Here is a 26,740-nt window from a genome sequence, read left to right on the forward strand (position 1 = left end):
TTTATTCATCAGTCTGTGGTGGAAAGTCAAGTTTAGCCTAAAATTAATAAATTCCTAGTCAGGCATCTTTGTACTTAAGTCCTTAGTATCCTCTCAATATGCTGTCCACAAAGTTGCCACTTAAATATGTTAACCGTTATGGTTTAAAAACAAATGTTTCATATTATAAAACTAGTAGAAGTTTATTGTAGAGAATTGTATTGAGGAGGTAAACAGATAAAAGTTATCTATAATTCCACCTGAGATGAGCATTATGGAAAATTTTGATATATTGCTGAAAATAATTTAATGTTCATTATTGATAACTAAAGGATTTTAAAATCTGCTGAAAGTTTTATTATTTAAAATAAAAAACTTTAATAATTTTCCATTATCCTTGTTTAAACCTTGAAAGCTTTTTCTTCTCTTCATTTACAACCTTCATACTTAGTCTGGAGTCCAATGATGTATGGGTTTTTTTAGCTAAAATACTCTAGATTCATAATCAGTTTTAGGAAAACATATGTAGCCACTTAGCAAGCATCATCAACTTTTCTTCAGAAGAGCTTATCTAACTAACCCCTTTTGTTCTGTGGATTATTTGGAGAACCCCTACTTCTCTTTTGTTGAGAGTTTTAAGCAGGACTTTGAACATGCTCTGCTTGGTTCAGCCATGGCTGTCAAAGTGAAACCTGAAAGGACCTGAATTTTTAAGATGTGAGCAAACCACAACAGGAAAAATTTAATCTCCTTCTTAGGAAACAAGAGCAGCTTGCATGTTGCACAGCAACCAAATCTCTTGACCAGCAGAGTCAGAAACAGTGGTGCCCTGCTCAAAGATGGCAGCCAATTGTGCCACTTTGAATGTGTGTTGCACTCCACAGTCCTGGCAAATAACTCAAAATCCCAAATCAGGGTCATGAAAGGGCTCACTATCCCTCTTCAGAGTCTCCCATTTTTTCCCGTTTGATTACTGTTCCACTTCACCCAAATTAAAAAAATTTAGGTCTGTTCCAATTTCACTTTGTTGGCCACGACTGAACTGATTCAAACAGGTTTGAAGCACTAGTTTTAAGGCAAAGCGGTAGATGCTTGGGCTACTCTTGTCAGGTTTGTTGTTTTTCAAAGTGCTCCAGTGTCTTGATGATAACTCCTAGGAAAATATTTTATTTCCTTGTCATTTTTGTTGAAGAATTGTAGGGAAAAATGCACTTTATTTTTAATAGTGTGTAACTTACCTAAGTTTCTCAAAATTCAAATATTGCATGTACCTATCTGCTCAATTCTTATTTGAATGATAAGTCAGCAATGACTTAGAAGGCTGATTTTTCTGTTAGTGAATAGTTCAATCTCATTAAGACATACCAATCTCAAGGTCATCTTATATATTTTTAAAAACCCCAAGTATTAAGAGCAGGACACCTAATAATCCATTTTATTAATATTATCTTGTTTGAATTATGTCTCCTATTGGAAACCCTGGTGGCGTAGTGGTTAAGAGCTACGGCTGCTAAACAAAAGGTCAGCAGTTCAAATCCACCAGGCACTCTTTGGAAGCCCTCTGGGGCAGTTCTACTCTGTCCTATAGGGATGCTATGAGTCGGAATCGACTGGATGGCAACGGGAGTTCAATGGGGTGGGTGGGGGGATTGAGTTCTGGGACTGCAGTCTGTTGTCTCAAAGTGCCGGAATCCAGGCTGGGCTGGTTGGAAGCCGGCTTGAACTAGTCTGTATAAGAAGTTTGCATCTTATGTTAGGTGTCTGGTGCCCATTTGATTTCCAGCACTGCAGGCTGTATTTTATACCAGTAGCCAGGTGTGGGTAGTGATAAAGGGCTTGGGGGATTTCTCTTACTGGCCCAGGGATCCGAGGGATTCAGTGCAAAACCTGGCCAGCAGCCCGAGTGAGTAGGAGCCATGTGACTCTGGTGAGTTGGAGTGTGCAATTGCCTCCTGCTTCAGAGCTACCTGATCCGAATACTAAGCAGAGCGAGTGCTGGGCTGAGTGTAAGACACTGAAGACACTGCAGAGAAAGGTGCTTATTCCCGAGGCATTACAAAACATGGAGATTAAAGACCAGGGAGCCCAAATGGAGCCGCTGCTGCCTACGGTAAGAGACAACCTGCTGTCACATAGATTAACCTCAATCGCTGCAAAACCTGTCAGGCAAGCAGGCTGCTAGCTAGGTGCAGCGAGTGTACTTTTGGGGTGGTGGATAGCTCCCACGACATATGGACAGGGGTCTCCTCCCATCTCGGGTGACTGAAATGGATAAAGCAAAGCATATGATTTTTTCCCCACCTTCTCAATATGGATGCAATACAGTGATGAAATGTCTCATGTTTGCTGCTGTTTGAAGAAATGGCTAGGTTTTAGCAGCAGGGGCAGCTGTGTGTCTCTCCCTGCCTGTTACTGCCGATCTCTCTGTTTGTCAGGCTGGGCAGTGGTGGCTCAAGCCCCTGCAAAGAAGAAGCTGCCTTTTATCATATTCTACCCCTAATAAATTTCCTCCCACTGCTTCATCTCGGGGGCAGTGAGGTGAGGGAATCTGCTGCTGCTGCTGTTGGAGAGATTCAGTCTCCGCGGACACCAGGGGAAGGAGAACAGAAGGATGGCGTGTGTGTGTGTGTGTGTGTGTGTGCTGTGTGTGCTGTGTGTGCTGTGTGTCATGGTTTACATACTAAGAAGGTGTGGATTTTTTTTGGGGGGGGGAAATAGGCACATAATTCAGATTTGAATATCTGAAATGTTTCTGAATTGTCATCTGGAAATAGCTCATCCGTTTATTCCTGGATCCTTAAGCTGCCTCCCTGGATTTAATTCTTGAATAAACTGTATTTGCCCATCCTCTCCGTCATCTCTCTGGCTGATTTACAGACTTTGGAGATCTTTAGGCGAGATCTTCTTTCTCATACAGGGGCAGCTGATGTTGCTGTGTTCCGGGTGTGGGGGGGGGGGGGGGTGGGGGACGGAGCCAGCATTTTCTTGACGCAACGGAGCTGCCAAAAGCTAGTTTCCAGCCATCCATCAGCGTTATCACAGATCAGAACAGCAGAAATCTCGTCCTTGCACCAAACCAGACCCAGGTGCTGTTTGTCAGCTCTCTGGTACTCAGGTTGGTGACCTACCTTGCAGACTAGAGACTAGTGGCAAGCGCTGCATTTCTGAGTCCATTTCTAGGCTTTGAACACACCTTTACACCAAAAGTACCTCAGGAGGATTGGGCAAATTCTGGGCCACTGTATTTTCAGGACCGTAGTTCTCCTGTAGGGCTCAAAATCTGTAAAAGATTCCAGTTCGGATCCTGGAATCTGCTGTGGCTACTGAGCATGCCCCATTCTCCTTAGGGTGCCGGGTTTGGGCAGGGAGGGAGTAAAGAGATGGGAAGAATGCAGGAGTCACCACCAAGAATGGAGCCTAAGTAAAGTGCAGGGACAGCGTTACAACACACACAACGTTAGAGAGGGAAAAAGGACGCATGGAAAGTGGCCTGCTTGATTAAGAGTAGGGACTTTTTTTTTTTGTGTGTGGAATCAAAGTGGAGTTATTTTACTTAAATGAGAATATAAGATTTGTCCACCTTCTCAAACTTAAATAGATCCGTAAATTAGGATTCTGTGGTTGCTTGGGATAAATAAAGAGTATCAAGGCTGTCGCAGAGCTATTGTTCCTTGGAGGAGAGGTAAGAACTATACACAGAGATTAAGAAATGGAGATTTAGGGAGATTAAGGTTTGGGGCAATAAAACACCTTTTTTTCCAGAGGTGAAAAGTGGTTGAAACCTATCGTAGGGGAGCAGGCTAAAGTCAGTTAGATGTGGTGTATGAATTGTCACTTGTGGGGAACAATTAAAGGGTTTAGGACCAAATGAAGATTAACTGGAGGAATTTAGAAGAGGATGACATTACTGGGCTAGATGAATGATCAATTCATGGCTTAAAAAAGTATGGGAAATATAAGTTTGGCTAGAAAAGAAGGTCTACAATAAGTTTGATGGAAATGTTCAAAGACCAGAGTCTAAAGTTTGCATTTCATGTGGATGATGACCAGTACAAAATAGTTACATACCTTGATGGCAAGGGAAGGTCATGTCATCAGTTCATTATAAAAAAAAAAAAAAAAAACAAGCCTGAGAGGCTAAAAAGGGTGCTGAATTACTGGCCCAGTTTTACACTTGTATAGTGTTTTCAACTTCCCTGATTGCTTTAATGGCTATTTTTTTTTTGTTTTAGTTCTTATAAAAACATGTTAGGTAAAGCAGATTTTTTATCTTCTTATTTTAAAGATGAGAAGTTGAGGCACAGAGGGTCTGAATAACATGTTTAAGGTCACATAGTGATGAAGCCAGGACAAGAATATAGGTCTCCTAAAAACTAGTTCAGAACTAAAAAAAAAAAATTCAGTATTTTTTACATGACACTATTAACCCGGCTTCACATGATCAAATCTTGGACTGAAGTTTTTATGCCTGGAAGACAGAGGGTTGTATAGAGTTGGGCTCTGTTTTAAAAAATTAATCAGATGGCTTCACAAATAATTAGGTGGGAGGCACTGTAGAATGTTTAAGAACACGGTGTAGTGGGTCCCAGCACCAGTGTTTACTTGCTGTGTGATCTTGGAAAAATTATAAGACTTAGTTTCTTCAACTGAAAAATGGGAAAGGACTGGTATATATCTCTTGGATTGTTGTGAAGAATAAATGACATAATCAATATGAAGTACCTGGCATTTAGTAAGTACTCAATAAAAGTTAGCTGCTATTATCAGAATCTGGCTTTGAGAGCACTGGCTGTTATGTTTGAAGCTATAACACAAGGTATGTGCAGAAAGTTCATTGACTTATTAGTAGTCTCCTATTGGCTTTTGATTCTTTGTGTTGGGATACAACAAGAGAAATAAAACTTCTGTCTACATGGAATTCAGAATCTAGCTAGTCTACAAATAGGGCTCAATTTGACCTTTTAAAAGAGACTGCTACTTTCTCCTCAAATATTTAATTATTGTTATAAATTCTTTGAGATGATATATATTGAAATATATGTAACAGTAATGATGGTGATATCACTGCAGTAAGGATGGAATCAATCTTTTCAAAGTATGAAGCTGGAAAGTTAGGATATTACATTATGACTTAAAATTTTCTAGTGACATTTCTACTATTGAATTTGTTTCTAGAAGTAATCTGATAATTTTAAAGTTGCTGTGTAATGGAAAAGGCTTCTAGGAGACTATCTTTATAATGAATATTTCTATCCTGTTCTATTTAATATTGAATGATATGTAATGAGTTCACATTGGATTCCTTCCAAGATTCTTATATCCTAAACACACACACACACAGATACACACGCACACACAACCAACCAAACCTTTGGCACTGAGTTGATTCTGACTCATACCGACCCTATAGGACAGAGTAGAACTGTCCCATAGGGTTTCCAAGGAGCGGCTGGTGGATTTGAACTGCCAACATTTTGGTTAGCAGCCAAGCTCTTAACCACTGTGAAGAAACTTATTAAGTTGAGCTTACTCATAAAACTCCCCTAGGGCATGGAACCAGAATAAAGAAAGGTCACTTTTGAAGGCAATTTGATGGTACAGAGTAGATGGTGGAATTTATGGCCTGTTATGTTAATTCCAGATTTCCAAATTGTCCAGTTTATTGAATTGTTTTTGTTTGTGGAAAAAAAGTTTCAAAAAATCTTCTATATTGTTAGTTAGGGAAAGGAAAATGGGACTAAAATGTCAAAATAAGAAGAAGAAGAACAACAAAAAACACATAAGGTGACTAAATAATATTGACATTTCTGTTTCATTTGAATTGTCATTTAAATTATAATCTGTATTTAAAGAAAACATACTCACTACACATAATAGTACATAGGAAGTGAGATGTAGTATATCAATTCTCATTTCCACTTTCATGATTTGAGCTGTTACTTTAGAATGATGAGTGACCCTATAAACAAAATATATGTATAGGATACTAAGTTTGGGAATGGGTGGTAGAATCTAAAGGCTATAAGCATGAAGTTTATAATAAAAAATATTGAGGTCAGATTAGGAAGTGATGGAGAGTTAGCAAATATCTGAGCTGAGGGCCAGAGCTCAAATAGAGTCAGAGAACACGGAGAGAAAATATAATCCTACTTCTGATGAATCACTTCTTCCTAACCTTGGAATAATGGTTTTAGAAGTGTATAGCATATATACAGAAACTGCGATGCACGCAACATGCTACAAGTCAATGGAGAAATGTGGGTGCCACTCTTAACCCTTTTGTGTAGAGAAATTTCCACGTCTCCCTTTCGTATCTCATAGAATACATGACACTTGATCTTTTGGCTTTCTGGGAGGATTCCACTGCCAATCTATGTAGTAAATATCAGTTAAGATTTATTTTTAATTTTTAGTTAAAATAATGTAAGTTGAAGTTCTAGTATATTCTTCTCTCATCCCAAAGGATTGTCGTATGTACAATTCAATAAGACCAATTACATCAGTCCTGTTGTGCAATCATCACCAATATCCAAAGCAACTAAATTTTTTTTTTTTTGCCTTCAAAAAAGAGAAATTTATTTTCTCACAGTTTACAAGGCTAAAAGTTCGAATTCAGAGCGCTGGCTCTAGGGAAAAACTCTTTCTCTGTCGGCTCTGAGGTAAGATCTGTGTCTCTTCCAGCATTCCTTGGAAGGTTCCTTGGTCTTTATGTGGTATGGCATCTAACTTGCCCCGTTTGTGCTTGCTTGTCTCTGGATCTAGTGTTCCTTATAACTCAGAAGTGATTAGGTTTAAGACACGCCCTATACTGGATGGCAAAGAACAACAACACCACTGATATGGCCTCATTAACATAACAAATAAAATCCTATTCCCAATTGGGATTACATCCATAGGTACTGAAAAAAAATTCTCTGCAATTTCCAACTCATGGTGACCCCATGTGTGTCAGAGTAGAACTGTGCTCCATAGCGCTTTTTTTTTTTTAATAATATTTTATTGTGTTTTCAGTGAAAGTTTACACAGTAAATTAGGTTCCCTTTTGGCAATTTCTATACGAACTGTTTAGTGACATTACTTACATTTTCCACAATGTGTCAATATTCTCTTTGATTGTGTTTTGGTTATTCCATTTCCAGTACTCCAGTTTCCCTGCCCACTTATCTTCTCATCTTCGCTTTAGAGTAATTGTTGACTTTTTGGTCTCATGTTGTTGTTGTTGTTAGGTGCCATCGAGTGGGTTCCGACTCATAGTGACCCTATGTACAACAGAATGAAGCACTGCCAGGTCCTGCACCATCCTCACAATCATTGCTATGTTTCAGCCCATCGTGGCAGCCACTGTGTCAATCCATCTCATTGAGTGTCTTCCTCGTTTTCACTGACTGTCTACTTTACCAAGCATGATGTCCTTCTCCAGGGACTGGTCCCTCCTGATAAAATGTCCAAGGTACTTGAGATGAAGTCTCACCATTCTCGATTCCAAGGAGCATTCTCACTGTACTTCTTCCAGGACAGACTTGTTCTTCCTTTTAGCAGTCCTTGATGTATTTAGTATTCTTCACCAACACCATAATTCAAAGGCATCAATTCTTCTTCAGTCTTCATTATTCATCGTCCAGCTTTTACATGCATAAGAGGGGATTGAAAACACCATGGCTTGAGTCAGGTGCACCTTAGTCCTCAAAGTGACATCTTCAAAGCAACTAAATATTTAATTTTTTTGTTTGTTTTATTGTTGCCTTTATTAGCCTTGATTTTTGTTACCAGCATTTAAAATAAGATCATTATTAGCCTAGTCTTTTAAAGTATTATCTTACTGTAGGTTATAGTAAATCAAACTCCAAAAAAGACATCAATTAATTATTAACCATTTTATATTGATTTTAATTTATGTTTCTTCCAAGATTTTATGATGCTTAAAGAGAATCTTTATGTTATATAACATAGTATCTCCTTCAAATACTTTACAGGGGAAAAACAAAAAAGAAAGATAACCACAAATCAGCAGAAAACAGTAGTGTCCTAGGGCTGTGGGTTGATGTTAACTACAAAAGGGCGTGACGGAACTTTTTTAGGCAATGGAAATGTTTTAAACTACGTTGAAGCCAAGATAGTATTACTGGTAATATTTCATGTCAGCCTGTTAAAGAATAAGTTATAGATATTCTGAACTGTATTGTAAATAGAAATTATTTTTTAAAATGATTTGATCCACAGAAGATTGTTGGAAATCCATCAATTCATTCATTAATTCAGCAAATACTTTATTGAATACCTACTAAATAGAAGTCGCTGTTCCATGTGCTGTCACAAAACAAAGTGAAAATGAAAATATACGGAAAAGCTCACTTCATTTAGTTTATTAAATATATGAAGATTGCTCCTCCTTCCAAAAAAATAAACAAATAAATAAAAAGGTTTAACTCTGCAGGGAATATTATTTTAGATACTTGAGGTAATCAGCAATCATTTCATCCTGGGGTCATTTCTAACACTTTAATAGTTCCAAGGGCACCAGTGAAGGTTTTAGTAAGTTGTTTGGTCATGATAAATTGATTTATTATTTCTCATTGCCTATTGGAATTGGGATACTTATTCATTTGTGTTCCTTTTTTAGATGTTGGGAATGGGGTGTCATTGATCTATTTTCTGTTGATTTGCTTTCTTCTTCTATAATTTTGCATTTTCTGGATATTTCATATAAATGGAATTATACAGTAGTCTTTTGCATTTGGTATCTTTCAATTAAGTAAAATGTTTTTGAGGTCTATCCATATTGTAGCATGTATCAGAAGTTCCTTTTTATTGCTGAAAGTATCATGTGGATGTATAATATTTTGTTTGTCCATTCACTAATTGATGGACATTTAGATTATGTTTGGTTTTTAGCTATTATAAATAATGCTGCTGTGAATTTCCATATCTATTTTATGTCTCCATGTGGATATATGTTTACATTTCTCTTGAGTGGAGTCCTATGAATGAGATTGCTGGATTTATAGTAAGTTTATACTTCACGTTAGAAGAAATTGTCAAACTTGTTTCCAGTGAGGTTGTGCCATTTTACATGGAACAGCTTGTACCAGAAATTTATGAGGGTTTCAGTTTCTCCACATTTTTGCCAATGCTTGCTATTGTCTTTTTTATTATACCTATCTTAGTGTGTGACGCAATATGCCATTTTGGTTTTGATTTGCATTTTCCTAATGACTAGTGCAGAGCCCTGGTGGCACAATGATTAAGCACTCAACTGCTAACCAGAAAGTTGGCAGTTCAAACCCACCAGCTGCTCTTTGGGAGAAAAGACCTGGTGATCTGCTATCTTCAAGAATTATAGCCTAGAAACTCTATGAGGCATTTCTGCTAGTCCCATAGGATCACCATGAGGAAGAATCGACTCAACAGCATACAACAATAACTAATGATATTGAGCATTTTCCATGTGCTTATTGGCCGTTTGTATATCTTCTCTGATGAAATGTCTCTTCAAATCTTTCGCCCATTTATCAAATGGGTTATTTGTCTTCTTATTGACTTATACATATTGGATATGAGTCCCTTATGAGATATACGATGCAAATATTTTCTCCCTGTCTGGGCTTTTTTTTTTTTTCACTTTTTTGATGGTGACTTTTGAAGCACAAAAGTTTTTAATTTAATAAGTTCAATTTATCTTTTTTTTTTCTTTTATGGATTGTGCTGTTAGTGTCAAATCTAAGAATTCTGCCTAAACCAAAGCCACAAAAATTTTGTTCCAGAAGTTTTTATAATTTCACCTCTTATGTTTAGATCTATGATCCATTTTCAGGAAATTTTTGTGTGCGTTGTGAGGTAAGGGTCTAGGTTTATTTATTTTTTCTTCATGTAGATATCTAGTTGTTCCAGCATGATTGGATTTTGTTGTTAGCTTTGTTGAAAATCAATTGTTTATAAATATATAAAAGTTTATTTCTGGACTCTCCATTCTCTTCTGTTGATCTATATGCCTAACCTCACTCCAGTTACCCCACTATCCCAATTACTGTGGCTTTATAGTAAATTTTGAAATCAAGTAGTGTGAGTCTTTCAATTTTGTTCATCTTTCTCAAGATTATTTTGGCTATTCTAGGTCCTTTTTATTTCCATATCGATTTTGAAAACACTTTGTCAATTTCTACAAAAAGCCTTCAGGGATTGTGATAGGAATTGCTTTGAATTTGTAGGTCAATTTTGGGAGAATTGCCACCTTGACAACATTGGGTCTTCCAAAACATGAACGTGCAATGTGTCTCCATTTATTTAAATTTTCTTTAATTTCTCTGGATGATGTTTTCTAGTTTTATTTGTTTTAACAAGGACTTCTTTGCAATATTTAGAGAGAACACAAAAATTTCTGGATGCCGTTTGTATAGTAGTTCCTACATTAAGCTTAGGTGTGTCCAAACAGTTCAGAACTCCAAAGGTCATCTCAGAGGATGAAAATTGAGATTAACCTAAAGATTCAGTGGCATAGAATGAGCATGTATAGTAACCAAAGACCTTGTTGTATGGTTTTGATTTACTGATAAAGTCCCTGTACTAGTGTCAGCAAGAGCTGCTCATTTATCATGAAAATTATGCTGTAAGGATCTCAGAAGCAAGTTTTTTAAGGAGAATTTTCCCATTGCATATTTAATGTGTTAGGTTGTTGGCTTGCCCCCAACATTTAATTGTTCTTGCTAATTCTGAGAATCCAAAAGTATTTAGAGAAGGTTATTTCTTTTTCAATGACTTTTTTTTTTTTGACGAATGAGGCATTGGTATTAAAGATGTTGACCTAGTCAAATTCCAGAAAGCAAATGTCACAAAAAGTAGTTAGGTACATAAAAACTACTGGATGGGTTTGAAATATAGCTCTGCTAATGAAGCATATTTCCTTATCATTGTTAGATCAATGCTGCTTTTTTCCTGAATAAAATGTTTAATGTCTGTTGATATTTAAGCTGCTCTGGGAATAAGCTAATTCAGACTCTTCTGAGTTGCTCATAAACAAAAATATGATTATAAAATGGGGAAATACATGTTATTTGACTGTGTATCATGTACTTCAGAGCCCTGGTGTTGTGGTAGTTAAAAGCTAAGGCTGCTAACCAAAAGGTCTGCAGTCTGAATCTACTTGGAAACCCCACGGGGCAGTTCTATTCTGTTCTGCAGGGTCGCTATGAATTGGAGCCGACTTGACAGCAATGGGTTTGGTTTTACCATGTACTTTATGTTTTATTAACACATAACTTTATAATATAAGTGTTTGTCTAAAGCATCTGATATTATATAATTGACAGACCACTTCTTGTTATGTGCTGTTGAGTCGGTTCCGACTCATAGCGACCCTATGCACAACAGGACGAAACACTGCCCTGTCCCGAGCCATCCTTACAATCATTGTTATGCTTGAGCTCATTGTTGCAGCCGCTGTGTCAATCCACCTCGCTGAGGGTTTTCCTCTTTTCCTCTGACCCTGTACTCTGTCAAGCATGATGTCCTTCTCCAGGGACTGATCCCTCCTGACAACATGTCCAAAGTATGTAAGATGCAGTCTCGCCATCCCTGCTTCTAAGGAGCATTCTGATTGCCCTCCTTCTAAGACAGATTTGTTCATTCTACCAAAAAAAAAAAAAAAAAGTATTTTTTTCTTTTTTTGGCAGTCTATTTTTTTTTTTTTATGGTATATTCAATATTCTTCGCCAACACCACAATTCAAAGCCGTCAGTTCTTCTTCAGTCTTCCTTATTCATTGTCCAGCTTTCACATGCATATAATGTGATTGAAAATACCATGGCTTGGGTCAGGCGCACCTTAGTCTTCAAGGTTACATCTTTGCTCTTCAACACTTTAAAAAAGTCCTTTGCAGCAGATTTACCCAGTGCAACACGTCTTTTGATTTCTTGACTGCTGCTTCCATGGCTGTTGATTGTGGATCCAAGTAAAATGAAATCCTTGACAACTTCAATCTTTTCTCTGTTTATTATGATGTTGCTTATTGGTGCAGTTGTGAGGATTTTTGTTTTCTTTATGTTGCGGTGCAACCCGTACCAAAGGCTGTGGTCTTTGATCTTCATTAGTAAGTGCTTCAAGTCCTCTTCACTTTCAGCAAGCAAGGTTGTGTCATCTGCATAACGCAGGTTGTTAATGAGCGTTCCTCTAAACCCGATGCCCTGTTCTTCTTCATATAGTCCAGCTTCTCGTATTATTTGCTCAGCATGCAGATTAAATAGGTATGGTGAAAGAATACAGCCCTGACACACACCTTTCCTGACTTTAAACCAATGGTTTGGTTTTAAGAACACTTCTAGAGTGCATAAAAAATAGTATTGTCTTACTCCTAAACAAAGGAATTATTAAAAATATTAAACTCAAGGACCGTCTATATCAGAACCATCAGGATGGTTCAGGTTCTGGGCCTTACGCCAGGCTCTAGGCTTAGAATATCTAGAGGTGGTGCTCATTCTTTTTAAGCGTTTCCTTTTTTTTTTTTCTTGCACCACACGATTTTCCAGGCTCATCTTGTGTTTTCCCTGCTGCAGCCTTGGAATTAACCACTTCTTCAAGGAGCTACTAGACTAATTCTTTAGGCTACTTATAATTGTTGCCAACATTTCTTCCAGAAATATCGCATGCTAGTTTTCACTTGCACTGATATTTTAAAAACTTTGCCAATTGTCCTGGCAAATATTTTTTACTAACCCTTTGTTTTGTGTTTCATTTCCAGCTTTGCTATCAAATAGTCTTTCACTATGAAATAGGTTTTATTTTTTTTAAATCACAGTTCAGAAAAAACTTTGAACTATAGTACCTCTTTGAAAAATTTCTTAGTTTAGTTCACCTTATCAGAAGTTTTACAAAAATGCAGCATGAGATGATTACTAACTTATTCCTTTTTTGATGTGAAAGGTATGAACCTCCAACCCTATCATTACAGGCTCTCACTAGATACCATTATGTCATTTTGGTCATGAAAATTATCCGTTGTTTTGAATAATGAAATTTCCTCCACTTTGTCAAAAGTCACATTTTATTTATCCATTTATTTTTTTTAAAATGAGGCTGAGAGAGGTCCAATTAACAGGGTGTTTCAGTGTCTTATTCTTTTCCTCAGCCTTATTGCTTATTAGTCTGTGATAGACCAGATATAGACAGTCAGATTTAATTTGTTTATAATATTCATTTTGGGCTAAGATGATTTGTATATATACTACTTTAATAAAAATCACTTCTTATTAAGACTGTCATTTTTACTTGAACTACCCAGTAACTTCCATGTCATCATACCATGTTGAAGACCTACCTGACAAACTTGAGGAAAGTAAAATCGCTAGGCTTCCCTGTAGTTGTTACTTAAATAAAACATGATTTATACTCTGCTCATAATTCTCTGATTTAATAATTCTGATTTTTATCTTTATCTGGTTTGAAAAAAGTAATTAGTTCTTAATTCATGGAATTAGGAGTAATTTATTTTAAGTAATTTGGTAACAGTAATACCACAATTGTTTCATATTCTTCTTGGTTTTGCAAATATGATAATATTTTCTATTTAGGTCTTAACATAAATATTCTTTATAAATGGCTACTATAAAAACTAAATAAATCTCCAACATCAATCCTCTTAACCTGACATTAAAGGCTGCTTAGATAGTAGTGCCAGTTTAATAAAGGGAGTCAGAATCTCAAGTACAGGCCATTTATGCAATGTAAGATAATATATTTGCAAAATTTTTATGAGAGCAAAAATACAGAAATGGTGAAGGTAATGTTCACTTTGTCCGTTAAAAAATCCATGAAGCTGCCTCATAATTCAGAAAATTCTAACTATAGTATATTCATTTAAAACATATTCACCCAGCCTTGAACCCAGTTTCAAAAAGATCAACCTTTCACAAAATTGCTTTTAGCAGCTCATATTTTTTATCTGTTCCCTTTTATGATTTAAAAACATTATTCCACCTCCTTCCATGTACTCAATCCTCACCATCTCTCTTAGCAATTAAATTCAGCATTCCTGTTCCTTCTTATCTAAACAGGTTTCTCCCCATCTTTGCAGATGGCTGCATGATGTTTGGTTTCAGACAAAGAAGAGATACTTACATCTTTGGTTCCCTAGGATAGTGATGTATCTCAATGCTAACTAGTGAGGTCAATTTTGTTGCTGTTGCTGTTGCTGTTAGGTGCCATCAAGTTGGTTCCAACTCAGAGCGACACTATGTAAAACAGAATGAAACACTGCCCAGTCCTGCGCTATCCTCACAATTGTGCTTAAGCCCATTGTTGCAGCCACTGTTAGCAGTCCATCTCATTGAGGATCTTCCTCTTTTTCTTTGACCCTCTACTTTACCAAGCATGATGTCCTTCTCCAGGGACTGTTCCTTCCAGATAACATGTCCAAAATATGTGAGACAAAGTTTCACCATCCTTGTTTCCGAGGGGCATCCTGCTGTACCTCTTCCAAGACAGATTTATTCATTCCTCTGGCAGTCCATGGTATATTCAATATTCTTCACCAACACCGTAATTCAAAGGGGTCAGTTCTTCTTTGGTCTTCCTTATTCATTGCCCAGCTTTTGTATGCATATGAAGCAATTGAAAACACCGTGACCTGGGTCAGGTGCACCTTAGTTTTCAAGGGGACATCTTTGCTTTTTAACACTTTAAAGAAGTCTTTCATAGCAAATTTGTCCAAATGCAATGCGTCTTTTGATTTCTGGACTGCTGCTCCCATGGATGTTGATTGTGGATAGACCAATATTTCAGAATGAATTCTACCACCTACCTTTCCAGGTTACATTGAAACTTTTGACGTTAAAATCAGTTTTTCTTGGAAGAATACACTTTCCTGATATTTTCTTGGCCCAGAAAATACCTTGATAAGAGAGTGAAGAGGTTTTAAAAGTTAAGTGAACCTCTGATCCATAAAACAAGGAGTTGATGATTATGTGTCAAAAATTTATAAACCCACATTTACTTTTCTCCTAAAAAGTAACTCTATATTTAGAAAACAAGCTAGAGTATTCAGCAAAATTAAGTTGGAATTTAAAACAAACATTAATATATGAATGGCTCATATAATTTAGTAAATCTGAAATACTAATTAATTTCTTTATGCTAATTACCTGTTTGCCTGTCTATTGAGTAAGAATGGAAGAGAGATAAAGAAGTGGCTTTCTTGTTTTATGTGATATGGAGCAGGAATTCAACTTTCTTAGGGAAGTACAGTGAAGCGTTCCAATGATGCGCGTGAGAAACACTTTACACTGCATTGAGCATAATATCTTTGTGCAGATGATCCGTGACAAAGGGTGAATAAGGTCAGTACCTTTTTCAGTAAGACTCAAAGATAATCAAGATTTTCTTGTTAAATCAATAATAATTTAGCCTCCTGTTTTTTAAACCTTTAACTAGGATTATTACAGAGAAGGCAAAATCCTTTGGTTCAAGTTTTGTTTCCTTTCTCCAGCCCACATTAGATTATAGCTGCTCTTGAGTTGTGACATTTTCTTATAAAAATTTGGTGTCAATTCTCATCCAGTTTTGTGAATCTGTATTTTACAGCAAACTCCCTTTAATATTTGTAAGTATTCTAACTATGAATGGGAGAAAGGAAACAGCCTGAGAAAAAGGTGATAATGTAATTCAACATAGATAAATTTTATTAATGCACCTGAATATTCTACGAATTAAATCATATTTCCTTGAAAGTTTGATGTTGTTGTTGTTAGGTGCCATTCAGTCAGTTCTGACTTATAGCGACCTTATGTACAACAGAATGAAACACTGCCCAGTCCTGGGCCCATTGTTGCAGCCGCTGTGTCAATCCATCTCATTGAGGGTCTTCCTCTTTTTTGCTGACCCTCTAGTTGGTTTGATAGAAGCTTAAATTTCCACTGAATTTAATAGTAAAGTATATGCTGTTGAGCTATGAAATGACTAGAGATAACCAGCTTGAGGAAGGCAAAGAGCAAAAGGCCTTCATTTCTTGCTGTAGTTTGAATGGTTAGCATTTGAAAAATCAATAGTTTATTGAACATTGATTGTGAATGAGCATAAATTTCTTCTGAATAATTTGAAAATAAGTTAACTTTGATTTGGATCATTCATACCACCTAAATACTGCCTTTGGCCCATTTTTAGTTCAATTAGACTTTGAAGAAAAGCTGCATCCTCATATAAGTTGTTTAAAAACTACTTCTTACAAAGAAATGTTATACATCCCATATATGGTAGAAGAGCTAGCTGTTTCATATGAAATAAAACAGTTTATCAGGCTGAGGCTACTAAGAGACCAGGTGGTAACTATATTTGGTTCTTATATTTGTGGCTGATATGGTCTGCATGAGGCAAGACATTTGAGTATTTTTTCATCATTTCTCCATTTTATATATTTTTCATATGTTTACTATCTGTACTCTATCCTGTAATAAAATCATTAAAAAAATCATTGAAGGAACAATTTGATTCATTGCTAAGATAAAGTGAATTGATTCAAGTAGAACATCTGTGTTTGGACCTAATGTATTGGAGGACTTAAGGTAGTATAATTCATGTTTGTGATGGCATCATAAGTTGCTTTGCCTGTCTGCTTGCCTTTCTTTTATGTCCTGGTTTATGTATGCTATACAAAGACAGTCGTTCCTTTCCTTTTGATCTCTAATCTTTTCCTTTTTACTATCAGCAATTATTAGACCCTGACTTGTGATGTACACAGTGAGTTAAAGATCTCAAGAGTTTTTAGAATTATGGGAACACAGAATGCATCGAAGACTGAATAGAGGATTATGAACCACAGAGAATGATAACAAGTAAATTAATGAATTAAAATGATTTCACATCTCTTATGAAATCTCTCATTTAAAAAAAATTAACCCCATTAATGGAGTTGAATAAATAAAAACATTTGATTTTATACAATTTTTGTTTTGTAGCAAGATCTTAAAAGGAGCCCTAGTGGTGCAGTGGTTAAGCACTTGGCTACTAACCAAAAGGTTGGTGGTTCAAACCCACCAGCTGCTGCACATGAGAAAGATGTGACAGTCTGCTTCCATAAAATTACAGCCTTGAGAACCCTACCAGTAATTAATTTATGCCTTACTAGAACTGAGATACTAAAAACCTTTACCAATATTATTTATAACCTTACTGTTTCTTCTGGGGACATCTGGTAGACACCCAGAACTTTTTGCTTTAAGTCAGAAGTTTTCATTGAAATTTCTATTCCTATCTACTATTCTTCAAAGAAAAAGTAAACACACACACACACACACACAAATGAAACAAAACAAAAGTTATTAACATATTTTGAGTACTTTATCAAGTACAATCTGAAATGATAATAAAATTAAAATAAGACAGGAAAGAATGGATCTTAACCCATCTTTACATGATAAGGGATGAGGGATGCAAGACTTAGAGATCATCTAATTATCAGAAGCAATAATTTAATAATCAGAAGTAATTGAGAATTGGAGGGAACTACCTCTGATCTGTAAAAATAGAGTGGATATCCTGTGTCAATTCATAAATTACCCTTAAAATGAACTCATAATGAAAAATACCTGTCAGGCCAGGTGTGAACAACATTTCATTTTATCTATTGACATTGTGTGGGAATGATTCTGAGAAATCCCAATTTTTTTTTTCTTGATTTTATATGCTTCTATAAAACTGTGGGCTTTGATGGATTTTTATTTAAAAATTTCACACACACAAGTAATATTTCTCACACTACACAAACTGTTATGATAATATTTTCCCATAATTAATATAGTCAGGTTATACTTACATAGAGGAACCCTGGAGGTGCAGTGGTTAAAGCTGCTAACTAAAAGTTTCTTGGTTCGAACCCAGTAGCCACTTTGAGGGAGAAAGATGTGGCAGTCTGCTTCCATAAAGATTTACAGCCTTGGAAACCTTATGGGGCAGTTCTACTCTGTCCTACAGGGTCGCTGTGAGTCAGAATCAACACGATGGCAATGGATTTGGTTTTGGTTTTTTGGTAGACTTACATATACAGGTTATAACAAAGAAACTCAATAAATAGAAATGCACAGGAAAGATAACATATTATTCTCACTAGTCTCACCCTGATTTTCTTTTTAGCTTTCCTCATATGAATTAGTGATTATTTCATGTTGTTCTGACTTTCTTACTACACATTTCTTCCATAATCCATTACAGTGGTTTTATATTATGTGAATAAAGATACGAGAGTTCATCTTTGGTTATCTTGGATAAAGCCTGCACAAGAAAACACACTATACTGTTTGGATTTTGTTGTATTTTTAAGAAACTATGCTTTTTTAAAAATACAATATTCCCAAAGAATTTAGCGTTGGCTGAATATTTGAATTGAAAACCAAGTGAAGTAATTTTACATAAATATGAGAGCCAGTCAAAATATAGAGCAATAAATGTTTATCAAATGCTAAGGCTGTGTTTGGAAACTTCATCTAAATCTTGTTTATTTTTTTGAACTGTAGTATATATAAAACTCCTTTTAATATTAGTAAGTATTCTAACCATGGATGGGAGAAAGGAAACAGCTTGAGTTGTTGTTAGGTGCCATCAAGTCAGTTCTGACTCCTAGTGACCTTATGTACAACAGAATGAAATACTGCCTGGTTATTAGCCATCCTCACAATTGTTGCTGTACTTGAGCCCATTGTTGCAGCCAATTTGTCAATCCATTTCCTTGAGGGTCTTCTTTTTCACTGACCCTTGACATTACCAAGCATGATGTCCTTCTCCAGGGACTAATGCCTCCTGATAACACGTCTGAAGTATGTGAAATCATCCTCACTTCTAAGGCGCATTCTGGCTGTACGTCTTCAAAGACTTCCAAGATTTGTTTGTTCTTCTGGCAGTCCATGGTATTCTTCAACATTTTTCACCAACACGGTAATTCAAAGGCATGAAGTCTTCTTTGGTCTTCCTTATTCATTGTCCAGCTTTCATGTGCATATGAGGCAATTGAAAATATCATGGCTTGGGTTAGGTGTACCTTAGTCCTCAAGGTGACATCTGTGCTTTTTAATATTTTAAAGAGGTCTTTTGTAGCAGATTTGTCCAATGCAATACGTCGTTTGATTTCATGACGGCTGCGTCCATGGGCGTTGATTATGGATCCAAGTAAAATGAATCCTTGACAACTTCAATCTTTTCTCCATTTATCATGATGTTGCTTATTGGTTGGCTCACTTGAGAGGATTTATGTTTTCTTTATATTGAGGTATAATCCATACCGAAGGATGTTGGTAAGTTCTTCAAGTCTCCTTAACTTTCATAAGCAAGGTTGAGTCATCTGTGCATTGCAGGTTGTTACTGAGTCTTCCTCCATTCTTGATGCTGTATCCTTCTTCATGTAGTCGAGCTTCTCAGATTATTTGCTGAGCATACAGATTAAATAAATATGGTGAGAGGCCACAACTCTGACACACACCTTTCCTGACTTTAAACCATGCAGTATCCTCTCGTTCTGTTTGAACATCTGGCTATTGGTCTGTGTACAGGTTCTGCCTGAGCACAACTGAATGGTCAAGAATTCCCATTCTTTGCAATGTCGTCCAAAATTTGCTAGGATTCATGGAGTTGAATACCTTTGCATAGTCAATAAAACACAGGTAAACACCTTTCTGGTATTCTCTGCTTTCAGACAAGATCCCTATGACATCAGCAATGATATTCCTTGTTCCACATCTGCTTCTGAATCAGGCTTGAATTCCTTGCAGTTCCTTGTTGATGTACTGCTACAACCATTTTTGAATTATCTTCAGCAAAATTTTACTTGTGTGCAATATTAATGATATTGTTTGATAGTTTCTGCATTCCATTGGATCACCTTTCTTTGGAATGGGCAGGAATATGGATCTCTTCCAGTTGCTTGGCAATGCAGCTGTCTTCCAAATTTCTTGGCATAGGCGAGTGAGTGCTTCCAGCATTGCATCTGTTTGTTGAAACATCCCAGTTGGTATTCTGTCAATTCCTGGAGCCTTCTTTTTCAGCAATGCCTTCAATGCAGCCTGAATAAAAGGTGATAATTCAATAATTTAATATAGATAAATTCTGTTCATCCACATGACTTTCCCATGAAATAAATCATGGTTTTAAAAAGTGTGACAGAGCTTAAATTTCCGCTGAATTTAATAGTGAACTACGTGCAAAATTTATCTATTGCAACAGAAGTTTATAGCTTCCAGTGCAAATGGCTTTTTTGGAAAGTCTGATATTTTGTGATCTATTTATTTAAAATACAACTAAGCAGATAAACTGGTTATATTTCTATAAAGGTCAAGTTAGAATCAAGCTAGAATTAAGCTAGAGATACATAAAAGTATAGTTGTGGCTCATAATGAAAATTTAGAGTGCGCGCCTATTTAGGCCCCTTGGCTGAAGCCTGTGAAAGACCAGCTAGGTTTCTTCGTGATGTTCTTCAGTTTTAACAGCTCAAATTTGTTAGACCATCCCTTTAAATTAAATTGACTCGTATTGTTAGTTGCCGTTGAGTTGGTTCCAACTCATAGAGACCCTATGTACCACAGAAGGAAACACTGCCTGGTCCTGTGCCATCCTTACCATCATTGTTATGCTTGAGCCCATTGTTGCAGCCACTGTGTCAGTCCATCACTTTGAGGGTCTTCCTCTTTTCCACTGACCCTGTACTTTACCAAGCATGATGTCCTTCTCCAGGGACTGATCCTTCCTGACAACATGTCCAAAGTATGTAAGATGCAGTCTCGCCATCCTTGCTTCTAAGGAGCGTCCTGGTTGTACTTCTTCCAAGACAGATTTGTTCGTTCTTTTGGCAGTCCATTGTGTATTTAACATTCTTCACCAACACCACAATTCAAAGGCATCAGTTCTTCTTCAGTCTTCCTTATTCATTGTCCAGCTTTCACATGCATATGATGTGATTGAAAATACCATGGCTTGGGTCAGGCGCACCTTAGTCTTCAAGGCAACATCTCTGCTTTTCAACACTTTAAAGAGGCCTTTTGCAGCAGATTTGCCCAATGCAATGTGTCTTTTGATTTCTTGATTGCTGCTTCCATGGGTGTGATTGTGAATCCAGGTAAATTGAAATCCTTGACAACTTCAATCTTTTCTACATTTATCATGATGTGGCTTATTGGTCCAGTTGTAAGGATTTTTGTTTTCTTTATGTTGAGGTGTAATCCATACTGAAGGCTGTGGTCTTTGATCTTCATAAGTAAGTTCTTCAAGTTCTCTTCACTTTCAGCAAGCCAGGTTGTGTCATCTGCATAATACAGGTTGTTAATGAGTCTCCGTCCAAACCTGATGCCCCATTCTTCTTCTATAATCCAGCTTCTTGGATTATTTGCTCAGCGTACAGATCAAATAGGTATGGTGAAAGATACAGCCCTGACACACACCTTTCCTGACTTTAAACCAGGCAGTATCCTCTTGTTCTGTACGAGCAACTGCCTCTTGATCTATGTGCGGGTACCTCCTGAGCACAATTAAGTGTTCTGGAATTCCCATTCTTCACAACATTATCCATAATTTGTTATGATCCACAGAGTGGAATGCCTTTGCATAGTCAATAAAACACAGGTAAACATCCTTCTGGTATTCTCTGCTTTCAGCCAAGATCCATCTGACATCAGCAATGATATCCCTAGTTCCACATCCTCTTCTGAATCCATCCTGAATTTCTGGCAGCTCCCTGCCGAAATGCTGCTTCAGCTGCTTTTGAATGATCTTCAGCAAGATTTTGCTTGCATGTCATATTAATGATATTGTTCAATAATTTCCTCATTTGGTTCGATAACCTTCCTTGGGAATAGGCATATATGTGGATCTCTTCCAGTTGTTTGGGCAGGTAGCTATCTTCTAAATTTCTTGGCATAGGTGAGTGAGCATTTCCAGCACTGCCTCCATTTGTTGAAACATCTCAATTGATATTCCGTCAATTCCTGGAGCCTTGTTTTTTTGCCAGTGCCTTCAGTGCAGCTTGGAGTTTCTTCTTCAGTGCCATTGGTTCCTGATCATATGCTACCTGTTGAAAATTCTTTTTGGTATAATGACTCCGGGTATTCCTTCCATCTTCTTTTGATGCTTCCTGTGTCGTTTAACATTTTCCTTATAGAATCCTTCACTGTTGCAACTTGAGGCTTGAATTTTTTCTTCAATTCTTTCAGCTTCAGAAGCACCCAGTGTGTTCTTCCCTTTTGGTTTTCTATCTCTAGCTCTTTGCACATGTCATTATAATACTTTGTCTTCTTGAGCTGTACTTTGAAATCTTCTGTTCAGCTCTTTTACTTCATCATTTCTTCCTTTTGCTTTAGCTGCTTGAAATTTGAGAACAAGTTTCAGAGTCTCCTCTGACATCCATCTTGGTCTTTTCTTTCTTTCCTGTTTTTTAATGACCTCTTGGTTTCTTCATGTATGATGTCATTGCACAACTTGTCTGGCGTTTGGTCATTAGTGTTCAACGAATCAAATCTATTCCTGAGATGGTCTCTAAATTCAGGTGGGATATACTCAAGGTTGTATTTTGCCTCTAGTGGACTTGCTCTGGTTTTCTTCAGTTTCCACTTGAACTTGCATAGGATGCTAGAAACAAAACATTGCAAAAATTTCTGTCCAACTTGTTTTTACCAGTTTGAATTATGCATCACAAATATATGAAAAATATTTTGATGCTGCGAAACAGAAAGCATTAGACTAAGTGAATAATTTTCACACTATTATTTCCAGGTAGTGTTGAAGCCTTTATAGCTATGTATTAGACCTCGAATTCAGCCTTGCATAGGGAATAGTCCATTAACTGATTTAGAACTCTTACGTGTGAATTTGAGAGACTTGAGGTCGTGTTTTCGAAAGTCTAAATAAACATAAAAAATATATATACTTATAGTCAGCACTGCTGATAGTGTTCCACAATTTTAACTAGCAGGAGAGTTCTCAACTTAAAGTTGTTGCTTCAAAATTAGACATAACCAATTTCATGTATGTTTTTATACTTGATATATTTCCAAAAGCTTATGGAAATCCTAGCTAATACTTTACTATAAAAGCATCCCACCTTTGTTGAAGTCCTCCTTTTTACCTACTTTTGGTATGTATTGTTACTGGAATTTTCATTATCTTGGGTAGCAAGGGTATGACAGCATAATTTCTAACCTTTCCTTCATTTGTTCACAATTCTAAAATAGGTGCTATTCCTGTAGCAGAGAAGATAGGGAGGGACCATTCATACCTGAAATATTCTTGCTATTATAATTTTTTCTTTTTTTTCTCATATCTTTCATGCTTGGAGATTTTAGAGCAGGCTGCTTAAAAATCGGTGTTTTCTTTTTCTGGAATAATTTTAGAGGATCTTCTTTACTGAAGACTGTTACCAGAATTGATTGTGGTTAGTGCATGATTTAAAGACATCAGATTACTCTGATTTAGCTTTGATACCAGGTGGTTCCTTGAATGTCCCTGAAGAGTCACACCACGGAGTCAGCAACATTTACATGCCTATCATGTTTAATACTGTAATTTGTCAAATAATTAAGCAGGCAAATTTCAGGTATTTCAACATTTGTCAGGGTTATTGTCAAGGAACATGTTTATTTTCATGTCCAAATTAGAGGAAGTGATTAAATCATGTAAAATTTGAAATATTAATTGATAATCAAAATGATATGTCCTAATCGATGTACAAGCTTCAATATTTAGGCATCTAACTGTAGTGAAAGAAGTAATTTTTTGATATTACATTTGATCAATGTTTTAGAATATCTAATATAAAATAACGTGTATTTTTAAACTAATATAGACAGTAACCAAAATGTGAAATTAACTTCAAAGCTAACTTACACGAAAAGTACAAATTACTTTGCCTAAGAAAAGAGCTCCAGGAAAAAGATGCAAGCACAACACAGGTATGAAGTGATTAGTTATCTTTTGTGTTCTTTTAAGAGAAACAAGGGAAATCTAGATTGATGGAGAAAATAAAAGTATTAGCACGACATTATTGACGTGTATAGCAATTCTCTTTCAAATTGTTCTCTCTCTAGAATCAGTTTCCTTAAAATTTGAATCTGAGTAATTTTTATTTCTTTATTTTATACATTATAAAACTTCTTTTCATCATCCAGATGTCACACATTGTTGTTAGGTACCCTTGAGTCATTTCTGACTCATAGAGATCCTATATGACAGAGTAGAACTTCCCCACAGGGAAGTAACCTTTACGGGAGCAGATTGCCAGGTCCTTCCTCCTACAGAGCAGCTGATAGGTTTGAATTGCCCAACCTTTTGGTTAACAGCTGAGTGCTTAACCATTGTGCCACCAGGGCTCCTTAGATGTCACGTAAACAAGATAAAATCAGGTTAGAAGGGTGGGTCCAGCATCACTGACCCTTTCTTCACGACTTGTACTTGGGGCAGAGCAAATAAACAGCACATGGCTGGTTTTTAAAAGCTCTTCAAAAGTTCTTTTATTGATATAGTATCCATACGTTTTTCAAAATATTACACTACCTATTATCTTATTTCTTCCTCCTCCCCCCATATCTCCATGAAGCAGGCAGGGCAAACTGTATTCTTTTGAGAAAAAAATGATGACTTCAGGCTCAGTTGGGCTAACTGATTTGACCATTGTGCAATAAGTTAGTGGCAAAACTTGGAGTAGAACTCAGGTATCTTCCATCTTAATTTGGTCACCTTTTTTTCTGTAACTTTGTGAAATGGCAGAGTTTCCTTATAATTTTCTCAGTTGAGAAGATTAATATGTAATTAATATTTCAAAATAAATATGTAATTACTTCCTCACTCATTCACTCACTCATGTACTCATCCATTTAAATATTTATCAAAGATATACAGTATGTAGCATTAAGTGTTATGGTTTTGCCTAAAAATTAGTTTAGAAAGTTTTTTTGTTAGAATTTTTTAAAAATGTGTTTTAATTTATAAAAATGTAGCTATATTGTGAAATGAATATGTGTTCTCTGTTAATATAGGTGTTAACGTAGGTGTTTATTTTATTTAGTTTCACATCATGAAAACCATGGAAACCCTGGTGGTGTAGTGGTTGACAGCTACATCTGCTAACCAAAAGGTTGGCAGTTCAAATCACCAGGAGCTCCTTGGAAACCCTATAGGGCAGTTCTACACTGTTCTTTAGGGTTGCTATGAGTCAGAATTAACTCGACGGCAGTGGATTTCGTTTGTCATGAAAACCAAGACTCATTTAGATTTCAAAAAAGATGGTGGGCTGAACATGAAAAATAAATACGATATGGTCACGTTTGCAAAGATTTATAATTTGATAGATTCTAAGGTGTGATATTTCAGATGATATTTGAAGGATATTTAATGATTTCTTGTTCTACTTCAAACAGTAAATCTATCATCATTAAACGTTGCTTAATAAGTGTAGCAAGCTATTATAATAACAACAAATTTGCAGCATTATATAGTAAATGATATTCCTCTCTGCATGTATGTATATGTATGTATTTCACTATTAGCATCAAGTTAATCTATATGGATGCAGGGTGGAAGATGAAGGGACCTGGGTGTTAATCATAAAACTATGGGATCATTTACTAGCTTATTCCCTAGTAAAAGAACCTCTGTTTCTGTCTGAAAAATAGTTATAATAATACCTATCTTGCGTGTTTTTTGTGGAGATTAATTGAGATAATGTATGAGGCATCTAAAGCCTAGCTCGTAAAAATGGATCCACAAATGTTAATTTCCTCCTTTTCTGCTATATCCAGATACATTTTGTAAGAAAAAAAAAGTGCTTCATTGTTTAATTAGTTTTTTTTTCTATAGTTAAGCTATTTTGAGCAAAGTTATAACCTAATCCTCATCTTTGATCCACTTAGATCACTATGAATCGCTATGAAGAATGAGTAGAAACACAAAAACTCCATCAGCTATTTTTCACAATGGGGCAAATGTTCATAATTGGCTGGGAACATGTTTTATCAAGAAATTATAACAACACCAGCTTTTATCATATGTGATATGAATATAGATATTGATGATAGATTTGATACCTTTGTTAAACCAGTTTCTATTATTTGGAGACTATGAGGGAAGCAAATAAGATCTTTCTATGAAATTAAAGAGATGGTCTTCAAAATTAAAATGGAAAATTAGACGTGGGAGCCAAGATGTGATCTTTAGGGCAATGGTAGTAAATGACAGACTTTTACTTGTTAAAAACATGGCGTTTTTTTCTATTTCTAGCGAGCACATGCCATAATTCTTATTTATTTATTTTCTTCCCCTGTAAGTAATGTCTGGCTGTTAGAAGTTAACTGAGTTGTTAATTTAGGAGATAGTCATTCTCCTCAACATATTTTTCCAGATTTTTTTTTGTCTCAGCAAAGATTTGATATTCTTATTTTTTGATCTTTTTTTCTTACTCATTATCTCTTTGGGCTTTTTTAATCTGTTGCTCAATGCTTTTTATTAGTTTTGGAAATTCTCAGCTATCTTATCTTTACAAATATGGCTTTTTAAAATGTCTATGAGTCCCAATCGACTCGACGGCACTGGGTTTGCTTTTTGGTTGGTTCTATTTCTTATCCACCACTCATCTGTCAGTTTGTTGTGCTGTGGTGGTTTGTGTATTGCTGTGATGCTGGAAGCCAGTCCATTGGTATTTCAAATACCAGCAGGGTCACCCATGGTGGACAGGTTTCAGCAGAGCTTCCAAACTAAGACAGACCAGGAAGAAGGATTTGGAGATTTGCTTCTAAAAAAAATTTATAGCAAAAAC

The sequence above is a fragment of the Elephas maximus genome, chromosome 6 (assembly GCF_024166365.1).
Source record: "Elephas maximus indicus isolate mEleMax1 chromosome 6, mEleMax1 primary haplotype, whole genome shotgun sequence".
Lineage (NCBI taxonomy): Eukaryota > Metazoa > Chordata > Mammalia > Proboscidea > Elephantidae > Elephas > Elephas maximus.